We start from the raw sequence: 19,477 nt of genomic DNA, 5'->3' as shown, positions 1-19,477 counted from the left end.
TGTTTCTGACACCTAATTCTGGAAGACACGATTTCCAGCGTGCATGGGGAAATTTTTCCCAGGGAGCTTAATCATCTGAAGCTGTGTGTCTCACATTCTGTACCCAATACTTTTCTCTTTGGAAAAGGGATCGATTCGAATTAATATTAAATAACAATACACAAAAGAGCTTTAGCCACCACCGTTAGGTTAATCGTCTCTACTTTCCTTTGAGGGGAGGGGGGGAAAAGTTAAAAATACAGAATGCAGGTTGACGTTCAAGAGGAAGTCGAGTCATTTAAATGATAGAGGAGAAGTCTGGCGATCACTCTCAGCTCCATAGGATACCTGTAAGGACCAGTTTGGAACTGATCCTTTTGAATGTTGCAGCTCTTTGTATTAACTATCGTTATATTAACTGTTTTGAAAGCGCATGTATCCATAGGCCTACGTTCCCAGAGACATCAAGATGGCCTCGTCTTTTAAAATATGCAAATGCATAATTAAAAAAGACCCTAGCAAACAGCAAACCCTAGGACAGAGATTCAAGGAACAGAACCAGAAAGTTCCAGCAGATCTGGTGGCTGCCTATTTTGGAAGACAATAGAGCTTGTGAATTTTCATCTTTCTCTCCAGGCAGCTAGCTTAGTCTGGTTAACCGAAATTGTTGAGTAATTGTTCTGTGGTTGGGAACAAAATGTTGAATTAAACTGTTCTCAGTACAATAATTGTGTGATTATAGCATTTATGTTGCTGGCCAAAGGAACAATCATTAGGTTTGGAAGACTTACCAAAACCACGAGTACAAAAAAAAATGCAAATCACATGTAAATTGCTGTTCAATACCTATAGTGGTTTAGAAATAGGACAAAGTGTAGAGTACATTTCTAGTGTTGTTTTTTTTTTTAAAAAAAAGATAAACCTGGAAATCTTGATTGTACATTTAGCATAATACTGAAATTAGGAAGTGGCAGAAATGCATTCGCTTTAGGGGTTTTTTTCTTGTCTACACTACTTACATCCTCGGCCACGTATTTATTTCTCTCCACATCTCCCTCTTCTTTTGTTCCAGGCTCCAGACCCATTTCTCCTAATCTCTTTTCTCAACTTCAGCATTTTTTAACTCTACATAGTTGTTGGAAAAGTTTTTTTTAATGTTTTTTTCCCTCCTTTTTCTCTCCTACTCAAACTTAAGTGTTGAAAGGAACTTACCAACCCATGAAGCATTAGGGTTCGTGGAGAGGAAGACTTAAGAAGAGAAACTGTCATCCAGTGGAGCAAATTCCAGGGGCTAATAAAATGGAAATGCTGTATTGCTTGCGTTTTGAAATAGGATGAATGCACACGCTGAAATACGATTTGTTTATTTTTAGCCTCATGGCATTCTTGCGAGTGAACCATTTACAGATTAAGATCACGATCCGATTTTGCAGACTCCCTGAGATTTAGTCAATAATGGGAATTTGAGTGTAGATCCATCAATGAAAGCTTGTCATTTCCAACGATGAATGATGGGTGAGCGACACATTGACATTGTGTACTCAGATAATTCATGATTTACGGTGACAACCTGTTTTGTGGTGAGCAGTGTGAGGTTCTGAACTCAGGACCCTGAGCTCTCGAGGTTGGCTCTACAGCTCGAGCCACGCGGATGGAAGTCTTTTTCTTTACAAAGGTTTTCTATCAGGAGGTTCTGCTATATTTCATTTTATTTTTAACGTGAAATGTTAAACTGAAATGTACTGAAGGGGTGGGCCCAATCGCCTGTGAATACTCCAGCTCAGGCAGAAATAACCAGAATGCTGAAAAAAACCTTAACTGTACATCTCCCTCCTCTATAATTAGAAATATGTTTAACACTGAAATTTACACCACCGCTTGGGCTTAGTTCCCTTAATTACTTGCGTGTCACACTGGAGCTCTTACTTCCTTCATAAACTTGTGTAAACGCTTTGCCGCGAGGGTTGGTTTAAAAAGCCGATTATCAACTATGTCAGGCAGATATCAATATGGCTCTCGTGTTCCCTTTTTTTTTTAGGTTTTTATTTCAAATAAATGTCATAGCAAAGGGCTGTCATTTCACATGACCATCGGTGCTTAAATGTGTTTTTTTTTCCTTTTATGACTATCTTTAAGTAGTTGTACAAGCGTTGCCATTTAAGAGGGCAGTTTATGAACACAATATATCTCGATCACATAAAAATATTGGTACTTGTACCTGCTTCCCTTCCTAGTCGAGATCAGTCAAAAGTATCCAGAGTGAAAATTTTAAAGATTTCAATTTCCTTCAAATCCACACGAAGTTAGATGATCTTTATGTTCCAAGATTTAAGTCAACTGCCATCTTATTAGCAGTTAGTACCTTATCACTTTTATTTTTTGGAAATAAAATTTGCAAAATATTTTTATATAGACATTATCTGTTCCCAGTTTTTTCAAAGGCAGAAACCTTTCTTGTTTCAGGGAAGAAGATTTTGTACGAACAGCTCAAAATGTTGTGTGCAAAGTTTTTATGCTTTGTCTGTGATGTTGATTTAAAAAAAAATAACATGGGGGTTTTGAATTTATTCTTCTTGATTGCTTTCTCCAATAATGCAATCCTCAAACTGTACAGGTTTTGAAATGCTAACCACTCCATAATATTAAATAACCTCTAATTTCTGCCAGCCACCCACACATTAATTAGAGCAAACACAGAGATTTTAATGATTCCACTTGTCAATGGCAAAGCACACTGAAAAAATACAGATCCTATTTCAGTAATCAAATTGTATTTCTAAAGGAAATACAGACTCAATTCCTAGGTAAATGTTTCATCTTCTTTTAAAATGTACCTCACCGACCTGAAGTGAAAGAGAAAAATCACTCACGCCATAAGTGAAATTGTTGCTTTTGGAATCCATTTCTTAATAGGAGCATTTTTCCTTCTGCCTAAAAAAATCACATTTTCATATTATCGTTTTGCATAACACTAAGTCTCTGGAATCTTGCTTTATAGTTTAGCATGTGGAAATGCTTATCGTTGAGCATGTAAATAATTTTTACAAAGGTTCTCAGGTCTTGCAGTGTGTTTATTTTTTTGCAATTATTCCATTTGGAATTCTACCTATGTCCATACGATTAAAATCGATAATTATGTTGTCCAGATTGCCTAATCTGCTATGAGCAATTAAGAAAGTTGTACGAAAATGTCCCCTCATGTTGGGGCCGATAATTGCTTCTTCTAATGCACTCAGTTTTTGCCTCATAAATTGTGAGACTATTTTATTAGCTACATATAGCTTAAGAATTATTGTACTTTCTTGTTAAACTGGAACTCGTCATGTTAGTTCTGGATGCTCACTTCCCATGATTACCCTTTGTGCATTAAAGCCTACTTTGTCTGACATCAGTATAGCCACTGCAGGATCTTTGAGGTGAACATTTTTTGATTAATATTGGTGTGATATAACTTTTTCCATCCTTTAGAACTTTTTGTCATCAGGAATCAATTGTATCTCACAAGCAAAATGCAATGGGACATTCTTAAATACCCTCTCTGTTGGCCTCTGTCTTTCATTTTGTGAGATGAGTCCCCTTTCTGTGTATTGCAAATGACTTGATTTTCTCATTTTAATCAGGCCTCATGTTGTTATGCATCTTTTTCCCTTTATAAGTTATATGTGTTAATTGTTGTCTCTTTTAATAATAGTTATAATGCATTTCTTTTTCACAAACAAGACTATTTGCTGTATAGATTTCAGATTCTTTGTTCAAAGTGACAGAAAACACTCCAGTGAACAATTGTCCGTAGGTAGGCTGCTTGGAAGTGGGTTGAAGGTCTGACACTTGCTATCTGTACAGACGTAGGTTTAACCCAGTTGCATTGTCTCTACATTGGTGGTGATAAAATCATCTTGTCTCGTTGGGCTAGGATAGGCTAGTGTGTGTGTGTGTGTGTGTGTGTGTGTGTGTGTGTGTGTGTGTGTGTGTGTGTGTGTTGGTTGGGTTTGGTTTTTCTTTTCTCATCTTCTTTTTGTGTGTGTTCAGTTTGTAAATGACTATGATTTTATTACTGTTATCTTTAAGTAGTAGTACCACCAAGGAGCTGTCATTGGACAAAGTAGTTTATGAATATAATGCATCGTGATCCATGTCACCCCTTCCAAAATTCTCACCCATCCCTCCTGTACCCACCTCCTCCCCTCTTTGTTGTAGGTTGGGTGTGTGACTACATTTACACACACACACACACACACACACACACGCCCCTCCCCTCTTCATTCATGCGCTCCTTTCCCTTGACTCCACACTTGTTTTATTTAGCTACACTCTGATTTTTGCCTTCCTGAGGAATTACACTACTTGAGACCTCCCGTGGCGGGGCTTTGAAGAACCCCCCATCAGACCACGGCCTCACACATACGACGCACACTAGGCATGCGTCACACACGCCGTGTGTTTAAACAAGGAGTTCACTGAGTTTAAATAAGGAAAGGTAGATCTGAAAATGCCAACACACCACGCAATGAAGCGAGAGAAATGAAAGTGTGATGACCATTAGCAGCAATCAGAACATTTCTGGGGCAGGGCAGACAGAGAGAATTCCCGCAGTCAGGGATGTTTCCGTGGCCTTCCCTACAACATCTAGATAAATTAGAATTGTCCCAATTTTGAGGGCTGGAAAAATTTGTTTTTCAGTCAAGAAAGCAGTCTGGGGACCCACCATATTACAGCAGCCCCTCTCTACTTAAAGATTATTACGTGAAGGCAAATCATATGCTGCATGCTAGAAACCATCAGCACGGCCTAACAACACAGAAAGACAGGCCCTCCTCCTCCGTTGTCATCATCGCAAATAAGGTGAAGCACTTGACCATTCCACGAACGGTGTGTGTTGCTGCCTGAAACACTCAAAAGCCTGTGGATTACCTAAGTGACCCTGCTCTCAGGGCTGTCCAATGGAGAACAGTATCCCCAGAGGTTCAGCTCAGATCGCATTGACCAATGCTCTTTCTAGCAATCTCATGCATTTTCTTTGCAGTGACAAGTGTCCTAGTGCGTAGTTTGCTGATTTGGACACTCGTCCAGGACGCACTGCCGTGCACTGAGTACAGTCAGAGACTGTACCACCAAAGAACACGATTTCTTACTTGCCATGGAAGGGAGCAAGAAAACTGGGTGCTGTTTTCTAACATGGCTGCGTGAGAGGATACTTTTAGTCTGTTTGTAGGAATTCTGCTTTAAAGACTTCTTTTTGGGGGGGTGGGAGGAGGCGGGGGAGTTGTGGGGCTTGAACTCTGGGCCTGGGCGCTGTCCCTGAGCTCTTCAGCTCAAGGTGACAGCTCTACCAACTTGAGCCACAGCGCCACTTCTGGTTTTCTGGTGGTTTATTGGAGATAAGAGTCTCACAGACTTTCCTGCCTGGGCTGGCTTTTGATCCACAATCCTCAGATCTCGGCCTCCTGAGTAGCCAGGATGACAGGCATGAGCCGCCTGCACCTGGCTTAATGTCTTCTTTTACTACGGATAAGCAATATTTCATTACTAACCCGGTGAACTCTGGGTTATGAGCGGGTCACATGAACCAGCATCTCCTAACTGAAAACACTGAATGATCCTGGGAAAAATTGAATTGAAGACATAAGAGCTTGCTGGACTTGGGTGGCTGACACCTGTCATCCTAGCTAATTGGGAGTCTGAGATCTGAGGGTCGCAGCTTGAAGCCAGCTGGGGCAGTGAAGTTTATGAGACATTGAACTCCAATCAAATAGCAACAACAGCAACAACAAAATGCTGGAAACGCAGTTATGGCTCAAGTAGTACAGTGTCAGCCCTGAGCAGAGAAGTGAGAGTGTGAGGTCCTGAGTTTGTTCCTTAGCACGAATGCACGCAAACACACACACACACACATTTATGAGGTTAGAATCACATCTTGTTGTGCCCCAAATTTAAGGGAGTAGCTATTTACTTGAATTTTCATCAAAAGAGTTTATTTTTAATTTTTTTGTGAGGCTTTTTAGGTTTTTTTGAGAGAGGCATTTGAAAGGTCATGTCTGTAAATAAGGCTCTGGATTTCATGCATTTCTGTACTTTCTTTAGATCTTGCTGGTAAGTGACATAGCCTGAATTTTAAATGTATTCAGCACCATCCAGCTCTTCCCATTGGACTTATTTTCTAAGTGGTTTTTACGTTTACATCCATTCCTTACGAGTAACCACAGTGTGCATCTTCCTCATAAATAACATGCAACATCAGGTCTTAGGTTATTTCTTGAAAAGCCCCTCAGAATTCTCTCTGTATATGGAGATTATTTCTCTACCGAATAAAATACACAAAACCTTTTAGCATCACCATCAGATCTGGGACTTGGGGAAAGTAAACAGTGTGTGTGTGTGTGTGTGTGTGTGTGTGTGTGTGTGTGTGTCAGTGAATGGGTCCAACCAGTAATTTGCCAGGGTTCAAGACATCACTTTAAGGAAAAAAAAAATATATCACCAATTGTAAATAAAGATGAAATCAAACCTAAGACCCATTGAATAACTAGAATATTTAGTAAGCTCTGAGCTATTACAAGAAGAAACTGCATCGACTTTTTTTTTAAGGCTAAGTACATATTTTCATATCCAGACCAGCCACCTTCGATACACTGCCCTGTGCAGGTACTGATGACATCAGCTAGTATGCTTGGCTGTGCCTTGATCTTCAAAACAGCTGACCCTGAAGACAGACACGGGTCACTTCAGCCTAACCTAGTGACCACCCGGCCCGCAGACCACACATAAACCAAAGAAGGAAACACTGTTAACCGCAGTAGTTGTCTTAAGCCTTTCCCATCTCCCCAGCCATCTGGGTGGGATTTTTCTAGAAGTCTGAGAAGTTGGTCCCCTCACCTGCCTGAGGCTTCCTCCGCTCCTCTTCCAATTTTGCCAATGGCAGTTGCTGTCCTCACCGCAATATTGTTGGAAACTCCAAAGAAGTGGGCGCAGAGTGCCCACCCCATGCACTGGCAAACAGGCGGGTGGTCCCTGGAGAGTTCCGATGGCCATAAAAGCAGCGAGGCTCAAGACTAAGTCAGGTGAAGTGCTTTCTGCATTGGGAGCATGGGCAAGAAAGTCCATTCATTAATTCTGTCTATATTTAAAGCATTCAATATGAAGTATATTTTCATACTCAAGGATGTTAACATACCTATCCTATCAATCTGCATAGTTAATTTCATCGTGTGTGTGTGTGTGTGTGTGTGTGTGTGTGTGTGTGTAGTAAACATACGGACACTATGATCTTAACAATACCCAGCATACAATAAAATAGATTCATTACAGTCTTCGCGGTGCACAGTGGACCTCATGCTACACGTTTCCATCTTGTTCTCTTTGGTCCACCCATCAGTGACCATGTTAGCCCCCTACCCCATGTTCTATTTCTGCATATTCTACTTTGGTTGGAACCTGCTTATGTTAAGTGAGATCATGCAATGCTTTTTCTGTTCTGCATCTGGCTCATCTCAGGTAAGCTAATGGCTTCCAGTTTCATCTATAATGATAAGAATGGTAGGATCTCAGGGATTTTTCCCCCTTAAAATTGAATTATATTTCTTGGAATAAATATATATGTATGTATATAGAATATATACATATAATAATATAAATATATATGTGTGGGTATAGAATATGTGTATGTGTGTATAGATGTGTATAAATGCGTATAGGCGAAGCATATATATAAATTGATGTGTGTACATAGGTACATGTATTGGCGTGTATGCATACATGTCTACATACGTACGCATGTACATATGTCCATTTACCCAGCAGTGGATACCCGCATTGTTCCCACACTTTGGCCCTGCAGGTGATTTTGCAGTGCGCATGGGTGGAATACGACTATTTGTATAAGATGTTGAGTTCATTGTCTTCCTGTACGTGCCCAGCAGAAAGGTTGCCCTGTTGCTTAGTAGCCGTGTTTTCGATATTTTAAGACCCTCTTCCACACTGTTGTCCATAACGGCCGCCCTAAGGTACATTTTCACCCACAGCATACAAGGTTTCTCTCCTCCACGCCCTCACCAGCCTCTGTTACCTCTTATCTTGGGCCTAATAACCAACAGGTGTGATATGACGTCTCAGGATGCTTTCATATATGCTACTCTTTTTCATACACCTGTTGCCTGTTCTTGCATCGACACAGGAGAAATGTTGATTCCTTTATTTTGTTTCTTGCCCACTTTTCAGATTGGCTTTTTTTTTTTTTTACTTGTTTTGTGTTTACTATTGACTTCTCAGAATTCCTTCTGTATTGGATGTTCTCATTTCTTACCTTTTGTCTGCTTCCTTTTCTTGATTGTTGAAGTTTTCAGCTACACCAGTTACAATCGTGTTATACCATTGGTGGAAGAATAGATCTCTTGACCAGAAGGAATTTAAAAATCTGTTGGCAACCAGTAAAGCAACATAGCAGGAGAGAGACAATGTGAAATCATGTTATAATCCGATCCTTTTGGCATGGAAGGAAAATAGCCTTAGAAACGAACAGAAATGGTCAAAATTTGGGAGGAGCTTGAAGTAGATGTTACTAATACGTAACCTGTGAAAATTCTGTGTTGAAGTGAAAAACTTCCATTCCATTCCTGATGCTTCTTCCTCAAGTTTCAAAGAGCTGTCTTCCTATTGTCCACTGACTGGGCAGAAGCTGAAAGCAACCCAAGATAGTTAGCAAATGGCGTAAGATAGCATTTCCTATTTTAAATCCTTCAGTGCTATGCTCCGGACAAGATGGTTTTGTTAGATCTTTGCTTAACTGTTTGGTAATCAGATTATTAAAGAAACATATATGCACAGAGAGAAATGGCAACGTATTTTGTGCAGAAAACATAAAGCAAAACAGAATATACAATCAAAATGCCAATCTTGGTATAAAAATGGTTTAAAAAACAGGATTTTATATTTTGACGATCATTTAAATGTGATCCTTCATTGTAGTGAGAAAAAAAAGTAGGAGTTAATTTTGTTTCTGTACTGTCTGTAAATTCATATTTTGATTTCAGAAAGTTGTTAGAACAGTTTGTTTCATAACCTGTTAGAGCTGATTAACTAGGGGATCATACGGAATTCCCAGAATCTTTCTCTGTCAATTCTTCGTATGGATAAGATTGGCAATAGCAGCCCCTTAGTTACTAATTTCAAGAGGCTGGATAAAGAATTAATGAACTAATATATATATATATATATGCAAATACTTTATGAAAGTACAAAACATTGTTGTACTAGCATAAAACATAACCATTTCAAAGCATGCTCAATCTTGCATCAGGCAGCGGTGTGTGTGTGTGTGTGTGTGTGTGTGTGTGTGTGTGTGTGTGTGTGTGTGTGTGCAAGAGAGAGAGGAGACTTCAGGTTTCTTTGAGTTTGAACAGAGTTTATGTATACGAACATACATTTTAGCATGTACAACTCAATAGTTTTCATTCTTTTCACAGTGTATCCAGACTCTCTTTTGTTTCTATGTGTATGCTTTATGTGTATGTGCATATCTTACTGTAGATCAAACCTAGGGCACGCTAGGAAAGTACTGTACTAATTAGCTGTGCCTTCAGCCCTACACTGTTTTCCTTATACTCTCCAAATTCCACACTCAGCAATCACCCAGCTTACCGTACCCTCATTTAATAATTTCTAGATACTTAAAAAAAATTGTCTGTCCTGGGCCTTGAACTCAGGGCCTGGGCGCTGTCCCTGGGCTTATTTTTGCTCAAGGCTAGCGCTCTACCAGTTAGAGCCACAGTGCCACTTCCGGCTTTTTCTGTGTCTGTGGTGTGACCCAGGGCCTCATGCCTGCTAGGCCAGCACTCTACCACTGAGCCACCTGCCCAGCCCTGATTATCCATTTTTAATGTCGAGATTTTTCCTGGAGTCATGAGACAACACTTATGATGGAAACGTCTCCTCTTTATGACAATACTCATCGTTTTGCTTCCATGCTGACCTTAATTGAAGGCCTATTCAGAGGTTCCTTTTCAAGGATGTCACCCTCTGGTTTTGAAAATACAGTCTAGGGGCTGGGAAGATGGCTCAGTGGTAGAGCGCTTGCCTTGCATGCCTGAGGCCCTGGGTTCGATTCCTCAGCACCACATAAGCAAAAAAAGCCAGAAGTGGCGCTGTGGCTCAAGTGGTAGAGCGCTAGCCTTGAGCTGAAGAGCTGAGGGACAGTGCCCAGGCCCAGAGTTCAGGCCCCATGACCGGACCCAAAAAGAAAAAAGAAAATACAGTCTGTTCTGAGATAAGAAGAATTGGTCAGTCAAACCTGCCTAGCCTCAAGAACGAAATTTCCTCTCCTTCCAGTAACAGAAGGCTTCCCTACACCAGTTGAACTTGGCCGTAGCCTAGGATCGCTGCCAACAATAAACACATCGCAGACACGGAAGCCGCAGTAGTGAAATGAGGCAGCCATGTACCATCGCTCTCCCTGTTAGATGCAGGGGCGAGCCGGTTAATAAGAAATGACAGTTGCTCCAGACGAGACGTGGAGGAGGCTGGGTAATCCCCGTCTGGCCGGGAAATCGCCCTGGCCTGGTAACATCTCCAGGCTCACAAACTCTCTGCGTCTCTATCACCCCGCTCCATGCTTTCCTCATACAAATCCAGCTCCTGAGGCCTAAACTCGGAGCATCCAGGGGCTCATTCGTGACAGAGAAGAGGAGGGGGAAAAAAGGGAATGGGAAAAAAGAAAACCTGATAGGCAGTTTTGAAAAAGAAAAGGCAGAGAGAGAAAGAGAGAGAGAGAGAGCTACTTTCCTGCTTCAGTGCAGTATTTGCTTCTGTAGTGCACACGGTGAGCAGGAAGAGCATGCATGCGCTGCTCCGCAGGGCTTGGCACTGGCAGGTTTGAAGGCACGGGGGACGGGGATGTGTGGGAGCTACCAATTGGGCTGTGTCAGCCCCGGAGGGAACGTTAACACTTGCCACGGGACAAAAAGTATTTGTAGTCATCAGATAACTTTGCAGTCAGTTTCAATAACATCACTCTCTCTCTTTCTTTCTCTCTCCCCCCCTTACTATCTTTTTTTTTTTTTTCTTCATCTTGGCAGCCGAGCTCTTAGTAGAACCATCTGTCTTTCTATTAGTATTTTTGAGGCCTGTTTTGAAGCTGCCTTGCTTGGCATAGTCACTTTTATCCTTGGAAACAATTTAAAAAATAAAAAAAAAAAAATTAAAAAATAAAAAGTTCCGTGGCTTTTTGCCGAAGAAGTGTACTATGTAAAAAAAAAAAAAAAAAAAAATCCACATGGCTGTTCATTTTTGTTCTCGAAGAACGTGGCTACCTGTTCTTTGTCTCACATCAGATCAATTTAGGGGTGACTTTTGGTAAGAAGGAGAGGCAGCAATTGTGAATTTAGCCTTTTTTTTTTTTTAAATCTTCCTGTAGCCCTTCTGAAATTTTTCTTTAATCTTCCTAGTAGACTAAGTGCAGGAGACACTGCTTAATTTTTAATGATTTTTGTTTCTCTAAAAGACAGTCACAGGGAGGGAGAGTGACAAAAATCAACTTTCTTGTTGATGAAGTAAAAAAAATGACAAACTATGAGTGGTTCATTGACGATCCCACAGGTCTGTTGTGGCTGACAGGGAAAATCAGCTCTGTTCTTCTGCTGATTCCAGTTTGAATCATTAGACAGCGTTTACCTGAACCCCTGTCGGCATCTCATTTGACTATTATATCCTTCGTCTTCCCAGAAACGGTTGTACAGGGCCGTCCTGGCTTCAGCCGTTGCCAGCCCCGATTGAAGGTGACAAAATTCCAGTCATAGGTGGACTTATCCCTAAAGATGACACGCATTCCTTTCGCACAACTCCAGGGGAGAATTTGCAAACTTTCAGACCTTTCCGTCTATTTGCCATTGGACCGATTTCAGCCATGCAGCTACTCACTGCTATTATTTGGTACACGCTGTGAACACATCTCCCAGAAGAAATGCCTTCCTCTCGCCCTCTTACACCTGCTCGGCCCTGTCCAGAACCTGCTCGTGAGAGCCTGAAGCTTCTCCGAGCTCTCTGGGTTTTATGTTGTTGTTGTTGTTTTCTTTTTTTAAGGACTTTCAGAGCAGTTTCAGTTCAACAGAACAATTTATGAGCCCAGGACATCTTTTTTTGTTTGGTTGGTTGGTTTGGGGTGGTCGTGGGGCTTGAACTCAGGGTCTGGGCGCTATCCCTCAGCTCAAGGCTGGCGCTCTACCACTTGAGTCACAGCGCCACTTCCGGTTTTCTGAGTGGTTCATTGGAGGTAAGAGGCTCACGGACTTTCCTGCCCGAGCTGGCTTTGAACTGGGACCCTCGGATCTCAGCCTCCTGAGTAGCTGGGATGATAGGCGTGAGCCACCAGTGCTCAGCGTATGGTCTCTTCCCACACCTGTCATCCCAGCTACTCAGATAGCTGAGATCTGAGGATCACCATTGGAAACAGGCCTGGGCAGGAAAGTCCTTGAGACTCTCATCTCCAGTCAGATACCCATAAAGCAGAAGTGGAGCTGTGACTTCAAGGGTTAGTCTTGAGAAAAAAATAATTAAGGGACATTTCCCAGGCCCTGAGTTCAAGCTCCAGGAGCAGCGTGCGCGTGCATACACACACACACACACACACACACACACACACAATTTCCTCTCTCAGCTGTAATGATGTTGTCAATTCCTCTAGCTAACAAGTCCATTTTGTGTCTCTAAAAATCCTCTGTCAATTTCCTCCCTCAGTCTTAAGCTTTCTTTTTTGTTGTTGTTGTTGTCAGTTGTGGGTCTTGAACTCAGGGCCTGGGCGCTGTCCCTCAGCTCTTCTGCTCAAGGCTAGTGCTCTACCACTTGAGCCACAGCGCCACTTCCGACTTTTTCTGCTTATGTGGTGCTGAGGAATCGAACCAAGGGCCTCATGCATGCAAGGCGAGCACTCTGCCACTGAGCCACCTGCCCAGCCCAGTTTCCCTTGTTTGTTTGTTTTTTGTGATGTGGTAATTGTGTTTTTCTTTACTCTGAGTCAGATCTGACCTCTCTGCTCAGTCTTCCATCCTCTGCTCTATCTTGTGTTCTTTCCAGCCCAGCCCTCCCTAGCTTACAAAATTCATTCTCCCCAGCGAATGCTCTCCAATCTCAACCCTGTAAAGAGCTCTTCCGTCAGCTCCCCTCTGGCCCAGTGTGAGCCTGAGAATGGCCCCTTTCCCCTGTGGTTTTTAGTTGCTTGATACCACTGGGGATAGAGTGGCTCAGTACCTTTGCTTCCAACCTTTCCTTACCCACTCTGTATTTGTTGATGTCTCCACCTCTCTGTCTCTCTGTCTGCCTGTCTCTCTGTCTGCCTGTCTGTCTGTCTGTCTGTGTCTGTCTGTCTCTCTCTCTGTCTTTCTCTCCTGCATACACACACAATCTCGTCACCTAGCTACCTCTGCTCTACATTGATCTGGTGTCTTCATATCACCTGTGTACTCTCACGAGACTGCTCTCCATGAGAAGAATTGTACACATGAATGCTATCTGTGAATGAATGATGGCAAATTATCTCTGGGAATTAATGACAGGGTTGTTTTTTTTTTTAACTGTTCGTTTGTCCCCAACCGACTCAGAGCCCCTGGTGATGAAGCCTCAATATGAATCCATCTTTTAATCCTGAGTTTCCCAAAACCTCTCCTCCTGCCAAACAATATTCATGGAATTAGGCAACAATAAATGGAGCCGTTGAACTGGGAGGCAAATGAATAACAGTAAGCTTCTACTTAACAACTTCACAGAGCAACTGAAGAGTGTCACAATCATTCCTGTGAGGCACTAACTGCTGAGCACTTGCTAGGTGTTCATACTTTCTTTTTTAGTGTGATGGAACAGCTCATGTGGGGGTCACGAGGTTTTGGAGGGCAGGGCTACTGGAGAGCGATGTGGTAATATGAAAGTGTTAAGGCCTTCTATTTTAAAGTTTCAAAATGTAGAAAGGAGCCTTGTAAATTAATTACAATTTATTCTAACTTGTTAATAACATGCCCCCAATAAAAAGACCAAAATTTGTGACAAAAGTAGTTTATTGAAACTTAATTAAAAATGTCACACATTTTTAAACCTTAATTAGGAGTTTAAAGGAAATTTTATACACTAAGCGAAGGAAAAATAAATGAGTTTCGTAGCGATCCGGTACTGGAAATACTCAAAACAAGCTGATACACAGAATGAATTACTAACCCTATAAGCAAGTAGGCTTAGAATTTGTCCAGAAAATACTGTAGTGTTTTGATCTACTGTATTCCCTCCCTTCTGAATGGTGGCTGAATTGTAGCAGCAGCGAGCTGAATATTAGCAAAGATATAGTAATACTAGCCAATGCTCATGATTCACCCAAGTTATATTCACACAGCTGTCGCGGGCAGGGGATTGGTCACTTCTAAACTATTGCTCCTAGGGGAAATACACTTAATTTCATCTGAGCCTGTTCCTCAACAGCTCCATCCATCCACCCATCCTTCCCTATCTTGGTTCACGTGTGCTTCCGTGGAAAAGCACTTGGTTTAATATTTATCATCCATTCATTCATATTGAACGTCAACCCCAGCAGCACTCAAACTCCTGGCTGAGTGAGGCTCAACCAAGCCGTCTCTTTTCTCCCACAAGGCACCTCCCCCAAGCCATTTAACGCTTGGTTTTGAAGTGTCTCAGCCCGACTTTTCTGTCCCCTGTGCGGGTTCGTGAACCACCCCGCAGCAGCATAAACTTTATTGAATGGGAAAGAGCGTGCAAGTGGCCTAATCCACAAGTAATAATGCACCAATGAGGAGGGACTAGTGTCTGAGGAGGCTGCTTGTAGTTGTTGAAGGCATGGATTAACCACTCACTTGGGACTGCGTTTATTTTAGTGTTTCTTGTGAGTGTTAATAGCATGTTGCACGCTGTCTTGTGGTGCGCGATAGAAACCTTGCTGCCATGATAAAGTCAGCCGTAGGTTCCGGGTCATTCCTTCAATTCTCCTCCTCCTCTTTTCTTCCTTTTCTTTCCTTCCACCTCCTCCCCTTCCCTCACATTTCCTTCTGTGCTGGAATGTGGGTCCCATCTGAGCATGCCCTCTACAGAAATGAGGGATTGGGAGCCACTCACTCGGCCACAAGAGACCAATGTCCTCAGAAGCCCCATACCTTCAGTATGCCAGGTAATCGGTAGGATCCTGCTCTGATTTAAATGGTGCTACTCTTTTGTACGTTACTGGTCAGGGGGCTCGAACTCAGGACCCAGGGGCTGTTCCTAAGCTTTAGAACTCAAGGCTAACGCTCTACCACTTGAGCCACAGCTCCACTTCCAGCCTTTTGGTGGTTCATTGGAGATAAGAGTCTCTCCAACTTAACTTTCTCACTGGCTGGCTTTGAACCACAATCCTCAAATAAGGTAAACATTTAGAATAGCCATATTTAATTTAAAAAAAGCCTCTGAATGAATTGCAGCTTATAATAATAATATTAACATTATTATAACATTAAGATTATGTTAGCAAAGTTTTATTTGAGAGAATTTACTATACAAAGCTGCTACATAAAGTATACTTGTACAGTTGTACAAGAGAAACAAGGAAATCTTCTCTACACAATGGAAGCAAAAGGGTTCTTATTGAACATAACTACCAATAGGAATGAAGTTACCAAGAGTAATAGCATTGCAAGAGTAAATACGAAGCCTTTGAGGTCTAGAATAAATTGAAAACCACAGCTTGACTGTCCACCAAGGTATCAGGATAACCAATTCAAGTATTTATTCTATGTTCTAAACATAATAGGGGAAAATAAATGAAAAAGTAAACAAATTCCAGGCAATATAACAAAAAGAAAATAGTAATACAACATTATTAAAACATAGCACAAAGATACAGTAATTAAAGCAGAATGGTCATAGAACATGATAGGCAAGCCCATCTGTCCATACCAGAAATGTGAAGCCAATTTCTGATATTTCTGGGTTCCTTTTCTATTTCTGTTTGGGGATGGAGAGAGAGAATAATGAATGACAAATTACATCAACTACATGGTGTCGATGAGCAGGTTTGGAATAAGGAAACTTACTAGAACTGCTGAGCAATGAAGAGTTGGGGAGACAGCTGAGTGTTAGTGGCTCCCTCCTGTCAGCCCAGCTACTCAGGAGGCTGAGATCTGAGGATCACGGTTCAAAGCCAGCCTGGGCAGGAAAGTCTGTGAGACTCTGATCTCCCATGAACCACCAGAAAACCAGAAGTGGAGCTGTGGCCCAAGTGGTAGAGCGCCAGCCTTGAGCTGAAGAGCTGAGGGACAGCAGTCAGGCCCTGAGTTCAAGCTCCAACCCGACCAAATAAAAATAAAGGAAGAGCTGGAGAGAGCAATAGATGAAACGGTGAATAACTTGCAGTGTACACATGTGAATGACCAGTTACAGTTAGAATAGGCTGGGGTGGGGGTGGGGACAAACAACAGGGACAGTGGTTGAGCTGGGAGGAAAACGGATTGGTGGAGCAGGATGAATGTGTTCAGCGTACGTTATGTGTGCGCATGGACACAGATCAATGTAACCTGCTGAAACTTTTTAAAGAAGAGGGGATGAGAAGATAAGATGGAGGAGGCGAACTTGATTAGGGTACATCCCCTGTGTGTATGGCTTCATGCTCAAGGCTGGTGCTCCACCACCTGAGCCAGACCTCTAGTCTGGCTTTCTGTCGATTCATTGGAAAGAAGAGTCTCTAGGACTTCCTTGCCATGGGGTGTGTTTGAACCCCAATCCTCAGATCTCAGCCTCCTAAGGAGATACGATTACAGGCGTGAGCCTACGGCGCGTGGCTGTGGACGTCATTTTCTCAACTCTTCACGTGTCTGAACTATGAATATCTCTTAGAAACCAGGGATAGGTTTATGTTTGATGTGAGGATCTTTTTCTCCTTTGTGCCAAAGTGCTCTTATTAAATTTATGGTGCATTTTACAACCAGAGGCGCTTCGGAGAGGAGCAGATGTGCTGTATAAAATAAAACTCCAGGAATAAGTTGGGAGGAATATAAAGAATATAGAATAGATGACCACATCTCTCTGGCCAAGGCGACAAGCAAAAGCGTGTTACAGTGCTGTGTTCCCCCTTCTCGACCAGAGCCAACCCCATTCCGTTTGATCTTAGCATGTCGGCCTCTTATTTTAGATCCTTGATCCCCTACCTGTTTGTTCATCCGCTGCTTCTGTGCTTTCCCCATTAGGGTCTCCTGGCTTTCTTTAACTGTGTTCCACAATGCCGACTGGAATGAGGCAAACCTTCAGTCTTCACCTTAAGACCCTGTGTATTGCTGTAGCTCTCCTCAGTTCCTCTTTGCCCCTGTGACAGAAAGAGGCTTAAAGCTCTTTGTGTGTGTGCAAAAAATAAAAACAAAAACGAATCCCAGTTTGGAGTCCTCCAGGAAGCAGATCTACCATGCGTACAGCCTCTGCCTCCCTGACCCCTTCCTTCCTACTGCACCTCCTTCCCTCAGTACACTCTTCCCCAACCAGAAATCTTGGAAATAGCTCACAGGTTTACTCTGGAAGATGAGGCCAGAGTTCAGGTTTTGATCGAGAAATAATCTTTTATTGGAAGGAAGAGTCAGTCCCAGGTATTTTTTTTTTTAACGTGGTGGTTGTTTTGTTTTGTTGATGATGAGAAATGATAAGAACTCGTAAGACTCGAGGAAATTACAGTATGGCAAAGTGCTGTGTGGATTTGTCTGAATGAATCTGGAATCATTTTGTCTGTTGAGGTCACTGGCTTTGTAAAATCCCAGCAACCCCTGCTATAACTGAAGCTTCCTGCGAAGGTGGAAACTGAGTTTGAGGACTTAAAAAAAAAGTTATGATACTTCAGTGCCTAGCTTAGTTTCTTGTACATGGTATGCATCTATTCAATGTCTGCTAAATAGCTAAATTAATGTGTGGCAGGCTTAGTGAAGAGGAATTGTGTCAGATATGATCTTTAATATATTCCTTGATTTTCATCCATATACCCTGTGACAGATGTTAACCAGTAATCACGTTCACAAAGCAGATCTTTTCATAGATTTACTTGAAAAGAATAATCATGGGTGTGGGTATCGTAGCTAATGACCACTTCGGCATTACTCCACGATGACGACATTAGGTTTGTTTCTTACACAGTCCGCAGAAGGCAGAGCTCCCATCATAGTTTATTTGCTAGCTGGTGTGAAGCCCATATATGAGAATGGAACCAGATAATTAGAACGTGATCCAAAAGTGACAGGGAACGCGGAGATTGTATAGTTCCCGAGTCATTCAGTTGCTTTGCAAACACCAGAGAAGAATGGGGAGAGACTGGATTTGAGGCCCTGGGCCTACTCATTCTCTGGCTATGAGAAGGAACTCAGTTCTTGTTGGTACCAGCCACTGCTTCTTAAAGGACTTTTTGATTGTTGTCATAAAGGTGATGTACAGAGGGGTGACAGTTCCATACGTCACATGATGAGTGTACCTCTTTTTGGACTATGTCCCCCCTTTCCTCGCTCTCTACCAGTTTTTCCCTCCCGTCCCCACCCAGAAGTTGAAAAGTTGATTTTCCACATGGTGTCCAGTGAGGGCCATGGGTGCATTCGTTCACCCTCTGTTCCCCCATTTCTGTGCCCCCCTCACCCTCCCAGAGACAAATAAATGACCAAACAGAGCAAAAGGAAAACAAAACAAAAACAGCAGAAAAAGAAAAAGAAAAAAAGCCTCTTGTTTCCATCTTCTGGAGATCATTTCAATAAATATCATTTTGGATGATCAGAGGTACAGAGGCCTTGTTTATATGTTCCTCTCCTAATAGAATTCCCCTTTGGCCTCACAGTGTGTGAATCCCTAGAGTCCTGTATCATTTATTATGGCCCCCTCTAATTTAGATCTCTCTGTGACAAATGAGAGAAAACCTGTACTGCTGGTCATCCAGAGCTTGGCTTACCTCACTTAACATGATTTGTCCTAGGTCCATCCATTTCCCTGAAAATGGCACCTTATTGTTCTTTCTACTGGCTGTGTAAAATTCTATTTTGTAAACACACATTTTGTCATCCAATCCTCTATTGTGGGGAATCTGGGCTGTCTCTGTATCTTGGCTATTGTGAATAGTACAGCAATGAACATGGCTGCACAGGTGTCTTCATCGTATCCTGGCTTACCATGTTCAGGGTAGGTGCCCAGGAGTGGTATGGCGGAGACATGGGGAAGACCTGGGTTTCGTTTGTTTGAGGAACCTCCAGACTGCTGTCTAGAGTGGTCGTATTAGTTTACATTCCCACCAAACCAGTCACTTCGTCACCCAATGAAGGGGAAAGTCGTCATTGTTGCATAGGTTTTCTTCTGGCCTGTTATTCAAGATTGTTAAGACTTACTCTATGACCGTGAGAGTTCTATCTTCAGATAGTGAAGTTATCCATAGGATACCAGTTTAGTTTTTATCTCATGAAAAATGAATTTGTGCTGTGGCCGGGAGATAAAATGGTGGCGTTGGATGGGGGGGCGGGGAGAGCGGAATGTG

The 19,477-nt window shown here is 42.2% G+C and overlaps 1 protein-coding gene across 1 annotated transcript in view; it reads left to right on the top strand.

Moving 5' to 3' along the window:
- Positions 1-19,477, top strand: part of Sox5 (SRY-box transcription factor 5) — a 383,729-nt gene that overhangs the window by 241,692 nt on the left and 122,560 nt on the right. The window lies entirely within an intron of this gene.

This window comes from Dipodomys spectabilis, unplaced genomic scaffold (assembly GCF_019054845.1).
Source record: "Dipodomys spectabilis isolate Male_0828 unplaced genomic scaffold, ASM1905484v1 ptg000252l, whole genome shotgun sequence".
In the NCBI taxonomy this organism is placed as follows: Eukaryota; Metazoa; Chordata; class Mammalia; order Rodentia; family Heteromyidae; genus Dipodomys; species Dipodomys spectabilis.
Note: the sequence above shows the minus strand (reverse complement) of the source record. Positions and strands in the feature narration are given on the sequence as shown.